This window comes from Amblyomma americanum, chromosome 6 (assembly GCF_052857255.1).
Source record: "Amblyomma americanum isolate KBUSLIRL-KWMA chromosome 6, ASM5285725v1, whole genome shotgun sequence".
Lineage (NCBI taxonomy): Eukaryota > Metazoa > Arthropoda > Arachnida > Ixodida > Ixodidae > Amblyomma > Amblyomma americanum.
The window spans coordinates 91,978,155-91,997,413 of record NC_135502.1 but is presented as its reverse complement, the minus strand read 5'-3'; positions in this window follow the sequence as shown (position 1 = coordinate 91,997,413).

Here is a 19,259-nt window from a genome sequence, read left to right as displayed (position 1 = left end):
TAGCAGAAAGAGGTGCATTACCGGTAGTTGAAGACCTTTTGTTCAGAAGAGAGCTGAGTTCCACTAAAAGGCTTCATCAGGTTCTGTGACAGGGGAAAAGCGTCGTCGCCCACCAGAACAGGCGGAAGCTGCAGGTTTGTGGAACTCCACATAGATACAAGATCGGGCATATTTGCCTTCTTGCATGCGATGGCTTTCTGCAGTGGTGTTATCTGCCATATTGCCCCATCTCCTTTTGATCCTGGTGCCCCAACATCAAGATACAAGAACTTGCAGTCGGCATCAACAAGAGCGAACAGTATGATGCTGAAGGTCTTCTTGTAATTAAAATACAATGAGCCCGATTTTGCTGGCTTCACAATTGCGACGTGCTTACCGTCGATAGCACCCACACAATTAGGGAACTGCCAACGATCTCTAAAAGCCTCAGCTAAAAGCGACCAGTCAGCCTCAGATTTGGGTGCTCTCAAAGTCTCTGCCTTGAATTCATCACAGATTGCTTGGCATGTTGTTGATATTACGCTGTTAACAGTGCTGTGGCCCAACCGAAACTGCCGGCTTAGCGAGAACTGACTTTCTCCTGCAAAAAAAAAAGAGCAAAGCAACGATGTCACATTTACAGTTTCTTGCTACCCCTGTCAATAGCTCGCTTATCCCAACAAACGAAGCCAAACACTCACCCGATGCTAAAAAACGTAGCGTCACTTCAAGACGTGTTCTCGCGCTGACGGTGGTCCGCATGTTTGTGCTCTGCTTTTCAATCCGGTGTCTGATGCGTTCCAGCATCCACAAGAAAACTTCATGCGGCACACGAAGCAGTTTCTGGTATTCGTCCGGGTCATCTTCACGGAGCGTGTTATACAGACTGTGCTGCACACCAAGGGACTTTTCTTGCATCCATGGCTTCACCCAGCACCGCCGCTTTTTCTTGAAAAGATCGTCGTCATCCTCGGTTTCAAGCAGAGCCGCCAACAACACGTACTTGCGCCTTTTTGCGACGTCCATTTCCTGCTCTGGATCCTCTAGCGCCAGAAAGTTCGACGTGTATTCAGCTCCGGTGCTGGGAACTGTCTGTTTGTTTCCCTTTTTCGGTTTCTTTTCCCTCTTATCTCCCTTCAATCTTTATTATTTTTTTTTAGCCTTCGCTGTCTTCAAAGAACAGCAAAACTGGCCGTCCGGCCCTTTCTTTAACCCCTCCCACGCCGCCCGGCCGCTTCGCGCATCTAGATCCCCCGCGGCGGCTCCCCGCTGCCCGTGTGAATACTAAATTTTGGAGCGGGGGAGGGGTTTGGCCGGCCGGTGACGTAGCGCGCCTCGTCTCCCCGTCCCTCCACGCCGAGGTCCCCCGTGTGAATACCGCTTAAGGCCCCTTGGCGGAGGCAACACACCACTTTGGCCCCAGCTTCCTGCAGACGGCACCTCCTACCTGACCCGACCGGGGGGGAATCGGCAGTCGCCTTTTCCTATCCTCCTCTTCATCTTTCACTTTCCTATCTCTGTCTCACAACTCTCCTATATCTTACTCACTTCTTGGGTTTTCCTGTTTTCCTGGCGGCGAGGGTTAACCTTGTGTGCGACCAACTACCCTGAGTTGAGTCATATTTGGTTATAGTTAAGGTGTACAGCTGGCGTGGGCAGGACTTGCTTTCAAGTTCCTGTCCCGTCCCCTTGTTGGACTCCGTGGTGGGTGGCTGGCACCATGACCGAAAAACTAAATTTTTTCATGGCTCCACCCTTATCCAAACCTGATCGCTCTCTAAAAAGAGGGCGGAACGAAGCAGCTGATTTTTTCTCAAAAAAGAGACAAACATTTTCAAAGTTCCACGTAATCCACAGTGAAAGTGACGGAATACAGGCAAGAATAATATCCCCATTCCTTGTGTCAAAATGCTTAACCGATACCTTGGGCCCTGGCTACAAGGTCTCAAAAATGTCCAGCAGCGACTTACTTCTTGAGCTGCGCGACAGCATCCAGTGTTCAAAACTCTCCAACATTGCGTCTATAGGGGACATCTCTGTCTCTGTAACCCCCCACCGATCTCTAAACACAGTCCGAGGTGTAATCTCGAAATCAGACTTTATCCATATCACAGAAGCTGAAATGCTTGAATGGCTTACCGACCAGAATGTAATCGACGTTCACCGAATCAAGATCCGCAGGGATAACAAACAAATAGATACCAAACACATGGTCCCCACATTTAATACCAGTACCTTGCCCAAAACGATCGAAGTTGGATACTTGAAAGTCAACGTCAGACATTATATACCCAATCCCCGCCGATGTTTCGACTGTCAAAAGTTTGGCCACGGCTCACAAAGTTGCCGCGGCCGCAAAACCTGCGCGAAATGCGCTTCGAAAGACCAGCATTCTGAGGAATGTGACGCAGCACTGCGCTGCGCAAACTGCGAAGGAGACCATGCAGCGTACTCCAGGGCATGTCCGTCCTGGAAAAAAGAAAAGGAAATAATTACCATAAAGACAAAAGAAAACATTTCATTCAAAGAAGCAAGGAGGCGTTTTGCGCTTACGAACACATTCTCTTTCACTGCAAAACCCAACTTCGCTGATGTGGTGCGCGGGGGCGTAGCACCACACAGCACTACTGCACCTGCCGAGGCTGCTTTCACAGAGCCAGTGGCAGGGCCATCCACGCCCCAGGCAGGGACAGCGAAGGCTGCTCTGCCACCATCAAAGCAGGGAGCGCCGGTCCATGGGTCGGCATCCCGCAGGACCTCCCCCCGTCGGGAGAGGCCTGAAACTAACACAACCGCGGGCCCTCCGCGGTCCTCCAGCACCTCGGTTGAGGTGATGGATACAGCACCCACTCCGCCTCCACTACAGAGGCGGAACAGCTCTCTTGAGCGGAAAAAAGACAGGCCCCTCATAACGGGCCCACCACATAAGTAAATCTCCTTTCATTTTCTCTCAAAAACACAAGCATGGCTTTTTTAATTCAATGGAATTGCAGAGGACTTATGCAGAATTATAGTGACATAACACATATTTTAGGGTCAATGTTACCCATAGTTTTATGTCTTCAGGAGACCAATCTTGGTCCACAACATGTACATATCCTGAAACATTATCAAACTTTTAGACGCGATCGCGAGCAGGCAAATCGACTCTCAGGAAGCGTCGCAATTGTCGTCCAAAGCGGCGTCCCTGCTCGAGAAATCAAGCTCAATACAAAACTTGAGACGGTTGCAGTCAGCATCGTCGGCTATAAAACACTAAAAATCTGTTCCGTATACATTCCTCCACATTTTACATTAACAGTCCATGATCTAGAAGAATTGATAGATGAACTTCCAGAGCCATATCTGGTAGTTGGGGATTTTAACGCTCACTCCCCTTTTTGGGGAAGCGAGCGATGCGACTCTAGGGGGCAAACAATCGAAGATTTTATCCTCTCAAATAACATCTGTCTTTTAAATACAGGAAAAGCAACTTATTGTCGCCCAAGCTCGGCAAAAATGAGCTTTCTCGATTTAGCTTTCGCATCACCATCGCTTTTTAACGATTTTAAATGGGATGTTTTAAATGACCCTCTGGGAAGTGATCACCTACCTATTATCATCAGCCTCTCATCGTCTACTGCAGTCATCCCCACAAGACCACGGCGCTGGAAACTTCACCTCGCCGACTGGTCACTTTTTACAGCAAGTGCCACACTAGAAAAAAAATTTTGTGAAGATCTCAGCATAGATGAAATTAATGGAAAGTTTACTACATGCATAATATCGGCCGCTACACTAGCCATACCACAAACAACAGGACTCGTACACAAAAAAACAAAGTATGGTGGACGCAAGAATGCACATTGGCAAAAAAACAACAAAATAAAGCTTGGGGCTCTCTGCGTCGGTATCCCACAGCGGAGAACTTGATTGCCTTTAAGAGGGCCAAGGCCAGAGCGCGATTCGTTCGGAGAAATGCGGAGAAATCCTCATGGCAGAAATATGTGTCCTCAATAAACAGCTCAATAACCTAAAAAAAAATGTGGGAAAAGGTTCGAAGATTCAGTAGTGACCATGCCCCTTTCACACTTCCTCTATTGACTACACCCGGGACACAAACATCATTAGAAGAACAGGCCAACATACTAGGTGAGCATTTTGCTAAGTTTCCAGTTCGTCCAATTACGCAAACACGTTCCAGAAGCACAAAGCAATAGCAGAAAAACAAAAACTTCCATTTGCAGCAGGTATGCACGAGGACTACAATCAACCCATCACACTCCAGGAATTGATTTGGGTATTATCTTCTGGTAAAAAGACAGCAACAGGCCCAGATAATGTGCATTACGCTATGCTCGCCCGTCTCTCTGAGGATGCCGTGCAGGCATTGTTGAACTTCTTTAACAAAATATGGACACTGGCAATATACCTGAGGAGTGGAAGAAAGCAATAATAGTACCTATTCTGAAACCCGGAAAACAACCAACAAGTCCTAACAATTACAGACCGATAGCCCTCACCAGCTGCATCGCTAAATCTTTCGAAAGCATAATAAACATTAGACTGACCTTCACATTTGAATCTCGTCGACTCTTAGATTTACATCAATGTGGATTTAAGAAAGCATGCTCGACCACTGATCACCTTGTCCGCCTAGAAAACACCATCTGGGAGGCGTTCATCCACAAACAGCACTGTATCGGGGTCTTCTTCGATTTGGAGAAGGCATATGATACCGCGTGGAAGTTCGGCATCCTCCATGACCTAGCAGAGCTAGGGATATGCGGCAGGATGCTGAACTGCTTGAACGACTTCCTGACTAACCGCACATTCAGAGTCCGTCTGGGAGCAACTCTATCAACGACATTCACCCAAGAGAATGGCGTACCCCAGGGATGCATTTTAAGTATGACACTCTTTATAGTAAAAATGAATTCTTTGGCCAAAGTGATACCTAAGTCCGTAATGTATTCAGTTTATGTAGATGACATACAGGTAGCATACACTTCTTCCAACATACTGTCCTGCGAGAGACAAATACAAATCACACTAAATAAACTGGCTGCTTGGGCAGAGAAAAATGGATTCAAGTTCTCCCCTCAAAAAACGGTAGCTGCTTTATTCTCATTACGATGAGGCCTACAGGTCGATCCCAATCTGTGCTTGAATCAAACCACACTGCCAGTCAAACAGGAACATAAATTTTTAGGCGTCACTTTTGACAAGAAACTTACATTTCTGTCACACATTAACAACCTGGAAAAGAAAGCATCCCAAGCCCTCAATGTATTAAAGGTACTCTCGCGAAAACGGTGGGGGTCCGATAGAGCATGCCTATTGCAAATATATCTCTCTTTGGTACGCTCCAAGCTGGACTACGGGTGTGTTGTATATGGTTCGGCAAGAGCATCCTACTTGAAACGACTGGACCCTGTTCATAATCTTGGTTTGCGCCTATCAACTCGAGCATATAGAACATCCCCGGTAAATAGTCTTTACGTTGAAGCTAATGAGCCCACACTAGAGGATAGAAGAGTCACACTAACATGCACGTACATCCTAAAAGCCCGTTCTCTCCCTAAACATCTCTGCTATCCCATTGTTGCCAAGTGCCCATCTAGAAGATTATTCAATAATAAACCACATTTTATCAGGCCACTAATAATGCGCTTTGAAGATAAATGTGAAGACTTAGCAGTGCTGGACGCCCTACCTAATATTGCATAAAGACATGAATATCTACCACCATGGTACAGCCTTCCTTCGGTGTGTGACTTCACATTGACACATGTAAACAAAGAGAAAATACCACATGAGCACATACTGCAAGAGTTCTTTGCACTACAAGAAAAATATGACACTTACACTGAATTTTACACTGATGGCTCAAAAACAGAAAGTCATGTCGGAAGTGCAGTAATTCAAGGAACAAATGAAAAAATGATACGATTGCCACAGTATGCATCGGTATTTACTGCGGAGTGTTATGCCATCTTTGTAGCTGCAGAACAAATAGTAAAACAAAACATAAAAAATAGCATCAGTTACACCGATTCACTGAGTATGCTAAAAGCGCTGTATTCTACAAACGCTGCTGAACCCATAATAGGAAAAATCATACATAACATAGTTAGAATTACAAAGCAAAAACATAACATTATATTCTGCTGGGTCCCTAGCCATGTTGGAATTTTAGGTAATGTGAGAGCAGATGCTTGCGCAGCACAAGCTAGAATTGGCCATATAAAACAAGTTAGCCTACCACAGAGGGATTTTTCTAAATTACTGCACAGTAAACTCAGGAATAAGTGGCAGATTACATGGGACGAACAAACAAACAACAAACTACATTCTATAAAACCTGTTTTGGGAGAATGGAGATCATGTACACATCAGGAGCGTTTCATAGAAGTTATTTTGTGTCGACTACGCATTGGACACACACACACACCTTACTCACAACTTCTTACTGACAAAAAAAGACAAACCTCTCTGCGAAATGTGTGGCGATGAACTCACGGTAAACCACATTTTAATTGTATGCAAAAAACGAACAACCGAGGAAAAAATATTTCACAACATTGTACAATGAATACATCCCACTACACCCCATGTTACTTTTAGGAGATCAAGCACTGGTTGATTTTTCCAGCATTTTTAAATTTCTCAGAGAAGCCAATGTTTTATACAAACTTTAGACATAAAAAGTGTAACCTTTAACAAAAGCTTTAACCGTGTGTTTGGCGCATCATAGCCTCAGTTGCTTTTGCGCCATTAAAATCAATATAACTAACTAACCTTGTAGAAGTGTAGGCCATTGATAACACGATTTCCAAATAGCTGGAATGCAAGTGTCACCCTCATCTTTTCAAACCCATTAGGTTCCAAGTGTGCAGATGTCAAGCCAGGCATTGCCTTTAGAGTGAGCTGGCTCGAGTCGAGCTTGAAGGCCTGTTTTACAGGCTGGATGGAAACCTGGAACAGTTAACATACCACATGTTGAGCTGTCAAAAAATGTAGTAGCTAGAACGCAGCTTTCATAAGACTTGCTAGGACAACTGCTATTATACAAGGATGGGCACTTACCATACCAGTTGGAGTGTTCAGGGGACCTTTGAGTAGAGAGTTCCTCAGGCATTTTAGGAGATGTGGAAAATCCGATAGGAAAAACAGCTGTCGAGAAGGGTCCACAGGGTGTTCTCGGCTGCACGTAATATTTCCATTTTTTACGCCAATTCCCAATAGGTTTCACATACGATTCCATGGCGCACCATCACATGTAATGAAATCAACCAGAAGTCCACTGGCCTCGGCGACAATTGTGGCTTCTATTAGAATTTTTGCCAGCATTTCAGCCTTGACATTGCCGCTAGTAGCAAAAGTGCCAATAACTTCCGACCATCGTCCAGTAAAGGGCACAAACATTACGACCATCCCATGGTCAGATGGAACATTCTGTCCGTCAGTTGTAAACGGGCCCAAGTCAACAAATCCTTCAATACGACCAGATGATGTCACATTTAGGTGTTCAGACAATTTGATTTCATCAACCAAAAGGCCGCCACGAAGTTTGAAGCTAACCATGCGTCGAGTTTTTTTCTTCAGTTGGAAAAGTACTCAGTGGCTGAACCCAAAAGTGGTTTTGTAAGCCCGTAAATAGCGCTTTAGTGTACTCTTGCTTGGCAGGCAAATAATGTTGTGATTTCGGAGATGTTCATACAACTTGGCACTTTTCATCTTCATTAATATGCATTCTAGAATCCAAGCTTTACTGTACACATTTCCCTTGCTGCTTTTTTTTTCGCTGCTGAGAAACATTGTCTCACGCATTCTTGCTGTTTAGGATCCAGGGCTGAGATCTCTGCCTCGATCACTTCCATAGGCTTAGAAGCATTTTTCTCTTGCATCTTGCAGAGCTCATCTTTCAGGTCACTCATTCGTGATGATAGCCTCCGGTTCTTTTGTCGCACTGAACGCAGCTTCTGCGTTGTACTTTGCACAGTCTTTCTAACTGACCGCTTTACCCTTGAACACCGCGTCAGTAAGGCCTTTCTGAGGTAGCGGCAGGATACGCATGCCTGTCCTGCGAAGTAGAACAAAACAGAGGAAAAATAACTGACCACAACGTCGGCTCTAATCGTACATGCATTACATTTGTGAAGTTCGAAGCAAAATTGAAATAATTAATTTGAAAGAAATTTGCACACCTTCAGATGGCTCCTTTCCGGCGCATCGTTTACTGAAGTATGTGCCGTCGTGTACTGTAAACTGCGCTTGAAGTCCTTTGGTAAGGCTGTTTTTCGGCATGCTGCTAACGGAGAGTGCTCCTTTACATAGGCGGTATAGGTCGACACTGCGCCCCGTTTCTACTAAGTGGCCGCAAAGGAGCGCACTATATGTGGCGCCGGGCCCATCATCGCGTGAAAGCATCACCACCCTCTCTGACTCCACGCATTGATTTTCGCCCATTCTTAGCTTGCAGTACACAGTACCACTGTAATCAGGTATGCGATGGCAGCTCCAGTATTCTGAAGGAACATCCAGCTTAGAAAAATCGTCCGGCACAGATGCTTCGTCAACTTCACAAGGGTCTTGGTCGTTCGCCAACACGCTACTCTCAGTGTCAATGCCCGGACACCTCGATTCCTTGTTAACGTCGGAAGCATTACTTTGTGGTCTTTTCACTTCATTAGGATATGTACTTGTGCTTTTCCTCTTTCTAGGTGGTCTCTGTAGCGGTGTTTTCTTTGACAGATAGCTCGGCGCGTTCGGCAGCAAAGTTGGCACCGCATCGGGTAAAAGTTCCGGCTTTCCACGTCGGATGGGGACTTCTTTGCCGTCAATGACATGTATAAAGTCCCTCACAATGCATGATGGCTCGAAATGTAGCTCACACACACAGCAGGTTTTGTCCAAAACCTTATCTTTTCGATGAAGGTTGCGTTCCCACTGCTTCCGTCGGTTCTCATCCTTTGGCACAGCGAAGAGCGACGGCTGATCGCCTTTCGTCCACTGGTATCCCGTTTTGCACCCGGGAGCAAAACAATACCGTTGACGCCGACGATTCGGCATGACCGTAGTCTTAACGCCGCGAACTCACCAAGAGGAAAAATGCACCGCACAAAAAGCAACAAACAGCTGCAGGCAGCTTGGAGGGACTGCTAGCCGCGCACGCGGGCGCGCCGAGCCTACAGCCCACGCTACAACAGCGCCACCGCTTACATCCGGGACCTGTCGACACTCGCCGCCTCACCGCATCGCATGGAGCGCGCCGGCTCCTGAACCCACTACCCATATTCTAGAGCACTGTACAAAAGGTGCCATCTTGGATTGAGGTGGATTTACGGTGCAGTTGGATTGGCTTGACATACTTTCGGTACCTCATTGTTGCCAGTAGAGGTCCCTGCGATCTCCGACACTTCGAGGTTGCAGCCAGATTGTCATCGCTGTCAACTTGTTTCTGTCGCCGACGTTGTCGCGGGCAATTATTGCTTGTCCCATACGTTGAAAATTGGTTGTTGGGGGAAGGAAATTGTGTAGGAGCTATCTCGCATCTCGGCCGGAAGGAATAAAGGAGGGACTGAGAGAAGGAAGAAAGAGGTGCCGTAATGGAGGGCTCCGAAATAATTTAGACTACCTGGGGATCTTTAACATCGCACAGCACACGGGCGCCTTAGCGTTTCACCTCCATCGAAACGCAGCCACCGTGGTCAGGATCCAACCCGGGTACTCCGGATCAGTAGCCGAGCGCCCTAACCACTAAGCCACCGTGGCGGGTCTCATACGTTTGCCATTCGTCGTTTTGTCACTTAGGTTTCTCTGACCGCGTCGACCGAGTGGCGCTCTGTCTTCACGAAGTTACATCCGTTCGCCGTTTTGTGATTGCGTCCGGCGGTTCCGCCTCTTTGAATGAAAAGTGCCTTATCTTTGCGTGTGTTTGACGAGCAATGTGGTGCACACTCGGGTTGTGGACAACATGGCACTGCCGGGTCCATCAAAGAAGTGTGGGAAGTATTCCAACTAAATGTAGTGACCTTGCTGTCTAGCGTATACAGTGAAAGCACAAGTTTGGAGCAAATACAGGCGCAAATCGTCGCCAGCAAGAGAAACTTGTCGCGAGGTAAAATCAGTGAAGTTTTTAAGCCGATTTCATCTCAATAAAGTGGTTTTTTTGTACTTCACGGATTTTTCGGTCTGTTCGATTATTCGGACCATTTTCCGGGTCCCTTCGATTACAAAAAATTGGTCGGTGACTGTGTTTCCGAACTGTCTTAAGTATCTCACACGGCCACAGGACATCTTACACGGCCACAGAGACATAGAAAACGACCCCGGAAGAGACCTCCTGCGCAAGCATCCAAGCTACGTGAGCCGAAGGTCGGCAACAACAAGGCGATGCAGCCTCTCCAAGCTTCCTTGCATGCTGTGATGCCTGCAAATAAGGGAACAGCCTTGTAGCCATCGGTTAAGCGACAGCAATTTGACTCTGACTCTTCCACTCTGATGCCTGCACTTGATGGTGCTTCAACAAATACACCGCATCGCCATTTAGCGTCCAGTGGAAAGGAGCTTATTGAAAAATGTGCCCGTTCTATGATAATTTGCATCGGAATAAAAATGCTTTTTTCTCAAGCTTTCGCGTTGGGTTATTGTACACAATACGACGCACCCTTTCATCCCGTCTGATACATTTCCAGCGTGAGAAAGTTTTTACCTAAAACGAGTTGTAAATAGCTTCGCGCTATACTAGTGCTCTGCATTTTGAAAATTAGCCCACTCAACGAAACAATGTTTGAACGGTCTTCATACAGAGCGAAGAAGCAACGATAAGCGTCAAGCAAAAACTTTCTGGTGCAATAATTTTCTGCCCTTGTGAGCGTAAAAGGGCACGAGGACCCCCACTTATCTTTATTATGATTAGATCGAATGAAACATGAATTGAGCGAGGAAGCGAAACGTGAATGAGCTTCGAGTGCTGCTCGACTGAGCCCATATCATTAACTGCTTTGGACAAGATAATTTCATGCAAACAAAATTTTATGACTGCTACACTACTGATTTTAATTTTAAGCAACGAATTTCTTTTGTGTTTTGAATTCAATTCACGCCACCAAAGCGAAAATCGAGCTTGGGCAGCGGAATCTCAAGGCGCCAGAACCGCTCAACTGGGCCCGCTGACATCGGCGCCATCTGTCGGCTTGCAGCCAAACTGCATGGCGCACTCCGCCATGGCCGAACATAATCGAGACGCTCCAGCGGGCGCAGTGTCAACACCTCAGTATTCTTGCACCGTGCTTCCAACAGATCGTCTTCAGACGCCTCCAGACCCGCTCTCTGTCATCCCCTCAGCTGTTATCCCACTATTGTGGCACGTCCCCTGCATGCTCCCTATGCGGTGACCCTCAGGCCACACTCCCCCACATCCTTTTCGGCTGCCCTACTGACCCTCCCCCGCAAGGACAGCACGGCATCTCGAGCTGAGAGGACTGGGAGGTCCTGCTCACATCTGCAGACTTGACATCGCAGCTTGCTGCGGTGACTCGGGCTGCCAACGTCGTGTCCCGACATGATCTACATGATGCAGTGCAGGACCGCGCAGTGGCCCAGGGACCCAGCAGGTTCTAAAACTCACTTGCAGAAATAAAGTTTTTCTGTCTGTCAGTCCTCATGGAAATTTTTCTCCACAGCGCATGTTAACACTTGGTTGGAGATGGCAAAAACTGCATTAAAGACTTGAGTTGCATGTAAAAGTGTTGACAATCTTGGTTACGTGCCTGCAACATGCCATTTTGACATTCTGCTGCACCAGCAACAGCAACTGTCTAAGAAATATAACAGTGCTAACACATGCATTCACAGAATGAGAGGAGAAATACGAGACAGAAGCTCTGGCTGTCAACTGAAATTTTATTGATGGATGGCAGATGCCGTATAGCAGTGAGGAACAGATGGGAAAAAAATGGGAGCGATGCAGTCGGGGATAACAGCAACAAAAAATGTAAGCACAAGCAAGCAACATAAGAAAAAGCAAAACAAAGGAAAAAACTCATTTTGTTGGCCACTTCTAAAAGCCGACATCTGCTGCAGAGTTATAAAGACAGGCTGCTAATGCGCCTACTGCCTTACATGGTGTACTTCAAAGCTGACACGCCATTTTGTCTGCACTATTACAGAGAATCCAGATCTCTCCCAACCAAGCCATGCATCCTTTGCACTAACCAACGTGCACAGCCAAACCTATGTACTCGCCTCTTTAAATCGCTTCAGTTCCAAAAAATGTGGATGCTAGGTAAAACATGAAACTCAGTTCAAGTGTTCCACATGAGTGGTCTACGCCATTGCCTTGACATGTGGAAAGCTTTGTCAGCCAAACTGGCCGGTGCATCGGGAACGTCTGGGGGAGCATGCCCAAAATTTAAGTGATTTAAAGGACAAGTACATTCATTTGGTTATGCATGCAGGCTAGGAAGTGCAAAGGGTGCGTGGCTTCGCTCAGAGACCAAGATTCTCGTTAAGAGTGCCGACAAGACAGCGCATGTCAGCCTGGAAGCATACCATATAAGAAATATGGCAGTAGGTGCATTAGCACCACTCTTTATTGTTCTTTGCTCCAGAGGTCAACTTTTGACAAGTGGCCAACAATTTTCTTTTTTGTGCGTGTTTTGGTATGGATTGATTTTCTTATACTGCTTGCTAGCGTGTGCATTCTTCGATGCTGTAGTTATCCCCAGCTGTATCGCTGCCATCCTTTTCTTACCTGTTCCTCGCCTTTATAAGGTGCCTGCCTTCCATCAATAAAATTTAAGTTGACAGTCGGCGTTTGTGCCTCGTATTTCTCCTCTCGTTCTGTGGATGCATGAGTTAGGGCTGTTACATTTCTTAGGCTCAGAATGCACCAACTTGCCCAGAAAGAAGTTGGTAGCCAAAATACCACCGATTGGCCGCTTAGGCAGCAGTCACGGTGTTTACCCCAAGGCAAGCCATCCTGTGGCTGCAGCAACAAACATGCCAGAACAATGTTGTGCGTCTTCTTTCTCATCAAGGAATGACAGTGGCAAGTGACAGTAGCCAGCCTAGTGTGCCTTTGTGCAAAAGCTGCCAGAACCAACAGAATAGTCAGCTGTGCTTCCAGGAAAGAAAGCATTTTTTTATGCACCCCTATGCAACAAAACAAAGCAGTCTTAACGACTTATTGTGAAATGGGTTTAGTATGATATGCAACTTGCAATCTCTTGCTACTGAAATAAACATGTACATGCTCACCTGTCCATTCACGGCATCAAGTGTGTTTAGTGGCAGGGTCGCAGGAGCCTTTGCTTGAGTAGTGTCCTCTGCACATATTGAGGTCAGAAGACATCGCACTTTTGACATGAAATGCAGTTTGGCCAACTCAGAAACCATGATCATAACTCGATGATGGGCTGCAGAAATCTGGAAGTCAGCTACCCAGCAAAGCAAGAACTCCGTCATGGCACGTGTTGCCCTGCACGCAGAAGTTGGGTGCAGTGCTGGAGATGATCGCCTTATGCCCCACATGCATGTGACAAGCAGCAGGTAGGAACAGCTCTGCTTCATCTCCCATCGCAAGTAATGGCTTAGCACGGGTGTGCTTAATCCTTTTATCACAACATACAGCAGGAGCGTGCAGAAAAGATGTGCAACATTTCTGTGCCTCCCTAAGTCTCCAGTGCTGCACCCAATTTCTTCAGCCAAAACAGGTCTAGTCACCATGGTTAAGGAGTATTCACTGTGCACGGTAGCAGACTTCAGGATTTCTGCAACTCGCCCATTGTGCAGGATGCGGGCAGTGCTCTTTCAGTAAAAAAAGAGAAGAGGAAACAAAGCTTTCTAGGTTCCACTCGCATGTGCAATAGTGTCGGCACTCGATGTTGCAGCACGCTACTTCTCTGCCAATGAGAACTCTGACGTTGCACTGGAGCTCTTGGGCAAGCTCCAAATGATGCTGATGGAGCCTCAGCAGAAGGAACACAAGCAAATGCACATCACCGATTACTTTTAATTTTGAAAACCCTTCCCCATCAATAAGCATGCTTTGGAGCATAAATAGTGTCCTATATTGTAGCACTAAAGCTTGCTGCTTATGCGTATGCATTTTAGTACTTGTTTCTGGTGCATAACTGGCCAATCAATTTTATTTGCCATCAGGACCGCATGAATTTGATTCTCAGAATTGCCCGCCACAAACTTATAGTAGCGCCTAGATCGTGATAATGAGTACAGGTGCGACTGCTTAGAATTCAACCCGTGTGATAGGACGCAATGACGGCTCATTCCTGCTGCCATTCGATAATTCGAACTTCGCTTAATTCAAACAATTTTCCAGTCCCCTTCGGGTTAGATTTAACGAGCTTTCATTGTAAAAGAAAATGATGCAAATAAATCAAAACAAGCATGTGTGCTTGATTTTAATGGTTCACAGAGCTTTTTTTCAGAATAGTTGGAAATTCATTTTATGGTGAACAATTGCACAATTGTTTTTTCTTCCGAAATTTGCTGGATAAATGGGTCTAATGAATGAGCAAAATACTAGACTCACCACAAGGTACAGCACCTCTGGAGATGTAGAAGGCGGGGCTGAATCACCATGAAACAAAACCAATCTCAGAACTGGTCACTAATGGATCGAGAGAAATCCAACACTCACCACAATGTACATCAGCTTCAGTTGGAGACACGCAAGCCAGGACCGAGTCAACATCTAAACAAACAAAACCATTGTCAAAAAAAAAATACTGTACACCACTTCACTGCATTTCTGGCTAATGAAAATATAGCAAATTAAACACAGGCAAGCACTTTGGCAATTAAAATCTGAAATGCAAATGTCCGAGCGATCTATGCATTGCCTTCACCAATACAGAGCGTTTCCTGAGCACATCCCAACCGCAGTGCAAAGTTCCAGAAGAAAGTTAGTGCCTCGTGCCTGTTTATTTGCATGAAGCAAGATTGAGATAAAGAAGGGAGCATAGTTTGAGCATTCCCAGTAATATTAAAGCAATCATTAGGCCAAAAAATGCCAAAAATTTGCTGCACTTTATATTTACACTTGCAGGGCCTCGTGAATACTGAAATGTTTATGACAAAGCGAGTACTCTGGCTGGAAGCAACTACTGCATCTGTCCAAGCAAGCTGAGAAACAAACAGCTTCTATTTCCTGTTCTTCCAAGGCATGTGTTATTGTGCTCATCTTAGAGGAAACGGCCCATTTTTCCATAAGCAGAGGCTTTGTGGCTGTACCTTGAGCCTTCCGCGCCCATCGCACAGCAGATGTCCAAGTGCTAACGAAGGAACTAAATTGACGAAAGCCGTCATCATAAATCGCCAGCTGAGAAGCCCTCGGCGAGGCCCCAGTGTTTGGGTTGTTGTTTCGGAGGCTTTTCCCCCTAAAACTTCTTGGGACTGCCAAAGTTTGCAAGCGAATTCTGGTAACTTGTAGTGTGCTACCACTACAGAATCTACTCGCTGGTTTGGCCACTGTCAGTCCCAATCCCATCATGCCTACCGTAGCAATTTCATTAATGATTTGTCACGAGAAGTTGCTCTGGGGCTCTCAAGCCCCACCAGTGTCAGCATGTGCTATCACAAGGCAGTGGCGCATTGCTTAACCACTGTGCCAGGAATGGTATCAAGATTCCTAGTGATCTATGAATGTAAAATATAGTACAAACAATTCGCATATTTGGGCAATAATTCATTAGCACTGTCGTGTCATACCCTTAAGGCAGAGCTTAAGTGTCTCAACCAGTTTTAGTACGCTAGCAATAGGCCCTCACTCAACAATTTCGCCAATCTTTCACTTATGCCACCTTGACCTTGAAAACCGAAACTAAAAACAGGAGTGCTAGTGCAGCTAATTTGAATTTGGCCTAACCACGCTACATCATCCACCATTTTTTTCAAACTCACGCCCTCCTCTATTTCATGCATCTGCGTATATCTGCTAAGAAATGGCTATTGGTAAGATTCTTTCAGAAGTCACACAGATACCGTGACAGTGCGACGATGGGAAAATTGGGCGGCCTCGGCATGTGGGAGAGAAGAACCTTATGTGCTGCTCAGTGAACATTCTGGGCCATATTCTGGGTGACCTGTGGGCCCAGAGGGTGGCCAGTTTGAAGGAGAACCTCCCGGGAATTGTTCCCTCGGATGATGTCGAACTGGTTTGGTTTGGTTTATGGCTGTTTACGTCCCAAAGGAACAAGGGCTATGAAGGACGCCGTAGGGAAGGGCTACGGAAATTTTGACCACCTAGGGTTCTTTAACGTGCACCGACATCGCACAGTACATGGGCCTAGGACTCGTATGATGTGGAACTGGGAGGCCTACTGCACAGGAGCACAGACCTTTGGGCGAGTTGTTGCATTGCAATCATGTAGAAGCGCAAAAAACATGGACAAAGAAGGACTGGACAACACGAAGCGCTCATGTTGTCCAGTCCTTCTTTGTCCCTGTTTTTTGCGCTTCTACATGATCGCCTACTGCAACCTGCTGCTAATGGCTTCAAGGGTCACAACTCAGCTGGATGGGGGATATCGTGACCACCGGCCAAAAATGCAGTCTGCAAGAGTGGACGAAAAACCTCAAGGAGAGAAAACGTGACGTGTCTCCATCTTGAGCCATGCTATAAATAAGTGAATAGTTTGCCTCTTTCTACTCCTGCTGCCTGTGCCCTGCCTGCGTTCCTTCAACCTGTGCTCCATCAGTGAAACCATACCTGATGCTCGGTGAGACCAAAGGGTCAATATGTGCTAAGAGACGCATCTGAGTACAGCATGAATTGTGTAATTCACTGAAGTTTAAAGTATTATGCCAACCGACTCACAAAAATAAAACCAAAGGTGCTTACCAATTTTTGCCAGCAGGGTACTCGTAAGCTGCCTATTTAATTCATTGGCAGCCTGCAATTCCCTACGCAGGCACCTGTTTTCTTTATCTTTTCGGGCCAGGGCATCCTTTATGCTGCCGAACTCTGCAGTCTAAAATTTAGAATGCACAAGAACAATAACGTAGACAACAGAAATAATGTGCACCAATATATTGCCGCCAGTGATGCTACTCGTAAAATAAAAAAATCCTCCAATAAATTTACCTTTTGCTCGTGCTCCTCAATAATTTCAGAATGAAGGCTGCTGCTCGCAGCTTTCTGCTTCTTGACAGCTTCCTTTCTTTGTGGCAAGCTCTGGTATAGAAAATACGGTGACTTTATTTGTTGTACTATAAGTCTCAATTCTGCATGGTTTTTGCCTTTTTTGAATAAGCAATAGTGTTGAGATAGACCTACAAGATAGGTGGTTATGTATGCCAAAGGCGCTTGGTGCAAGCCTACAGAATACAAAGAATACACATGAGTGACTGCATACTCACCCTCTTTTCACCTGGCACCGTTTCATCGCCTGGCACCCTTTCTTCCGCTTTTTCAGTGAAACGCGGCAGCGGTTCCCGCATCAGTTTTATTTTTTTCCTTAATGAATCGAATGTATCTGAAAAGAGAATGTTGTCCAGATTTGAATTTGTTGCATTCATGGGTTAAAATGGGGTAACTTTCTAGCTTTAATACAGCTATGAGATGAGAAACTTTGTTGCTTTTGTGCTCCTGATCAAGCTGCCATCAACAGAACTCGGCACAGACGCAAAGCTTCACAACTTGGCAACACCAAATGTGCCTTACTCAAAACGTCACAATATTACACCATCTGTGCAGCTGTACATTGACCATCAGTATGGTGGTATCAATTTTTGAGGTAGAGAACACATTCTGTACACTGTAGGTATCGTTTATTGTAGGTACAGCCACGTGTTGGGAACGCAAGAGCGGAACATTACTGCTTGCACTTCGCCTGGTCATCGTGCTCTCAGCAGTGGACAAATAGCTAAACACATTCGATGGCAGCCATTTGACCACGACTGCAAGGCGAACACGGCTGTAGTGGTGCTGCATCGCTACAGCCGTATTCAATGCCTTGCGGCCTGGCGCCTGGGACCGCAAACAAGTACAGAACAGGACCGCACTACACTTGTGAAGAGTGCTCGAGTGGTGTGCTTAGAAGCAAATGAAGCGATGCATTAGTGTAGCTGATCTGCTAGGGCCAAACTGTACCTGTACGGTTTGCATGTCTATTCGGACCCCCCCCCCCCCCCCCCCCTTCGTGGCTTGGTGGCTTTGGCGTTCGGTCGTGGTGGCCGTATTGCGATGGAGGCTAAGTACAAATCGGCCTAGAGTTTTGCGATGTACGCGCATGTTAAAGAACCCCGGAAGGTCTGAATTAATCCGGAGCCCTCCTTTATCCCTCATCGTCCATGTGTCGCTTCGGTACGTTTACCCCCACAAATTAAAATTTATAAATTGTCCACTCGACTGCGCTCGAACGCAAATGTTACTAGTGAATTTCAGTACCTCTGATTGAGTCTGCACAGCCAACAGAAGCAAAGCGCACACAGCCAACCACAGGCCGGCAGGTGACAGGCATGTTCAAGGCACATTTGCGGCCAACGGCAATTGCTACTCAGGATTGGAGCAAACAGCTCGCGCGCTCTAAACAAGTGCTGGCACAGGCTAAGCTCTCTCCAGATACGGTTAAGCAAATCATACAAAGGCAGGCTTACCTGCAAGCGCGAGAACGTACGCTGGGTAGTACCCTAGTACCGCTCCGTCTTCACTACATCAATATATTTCATGTTTTTTCTCACTGTTGAAGTCGCCTTCATTCGTAGGCGAAAATCGCTTAATTAGTGCCACCGGCACTATTGCTTTCACTCTGTCCTCGTATCTCACAAATGCAAGCATTATGAAAGAAAAAGCACGAGTGTCGTTGCCTCTGAACGACGGTGACAATGCGTTTCGGCTACGGCATGGCTACGGCTACATCCCTGAATGGCTGCGTTCGGTATTTGGAACCATACTGCAGTGGCTACTGTACCCATACCTCAATTCGGTTCTGCTTTGCTAGTATTGATACGCGGACTGAACATTATCAATAAAGCTCCGGTACATTCGTCACGAATATCAGTGCAGTACATAGTCAGGTTGACACACAGAAAATTCTACTCCTTGTAGATATCAAATCATCTAATGCGATTTCCACTGGTCGTGCTGGAGCAGCTTTTCTAGCTCCGCGACGACAAATTCGAGTTCCACTGGTTGACCTGGATCGACCGCGCGAATTCCGCTGGTTGTTTGGAGCAACTCCGTTCAATACGGAGCGCTGGTCGACAACGGTCGCTGTGCTCCGAGGCGGTTTGGGGCGCTCTTTTGCGATTCGAGCGCCTCGCTTCAGATC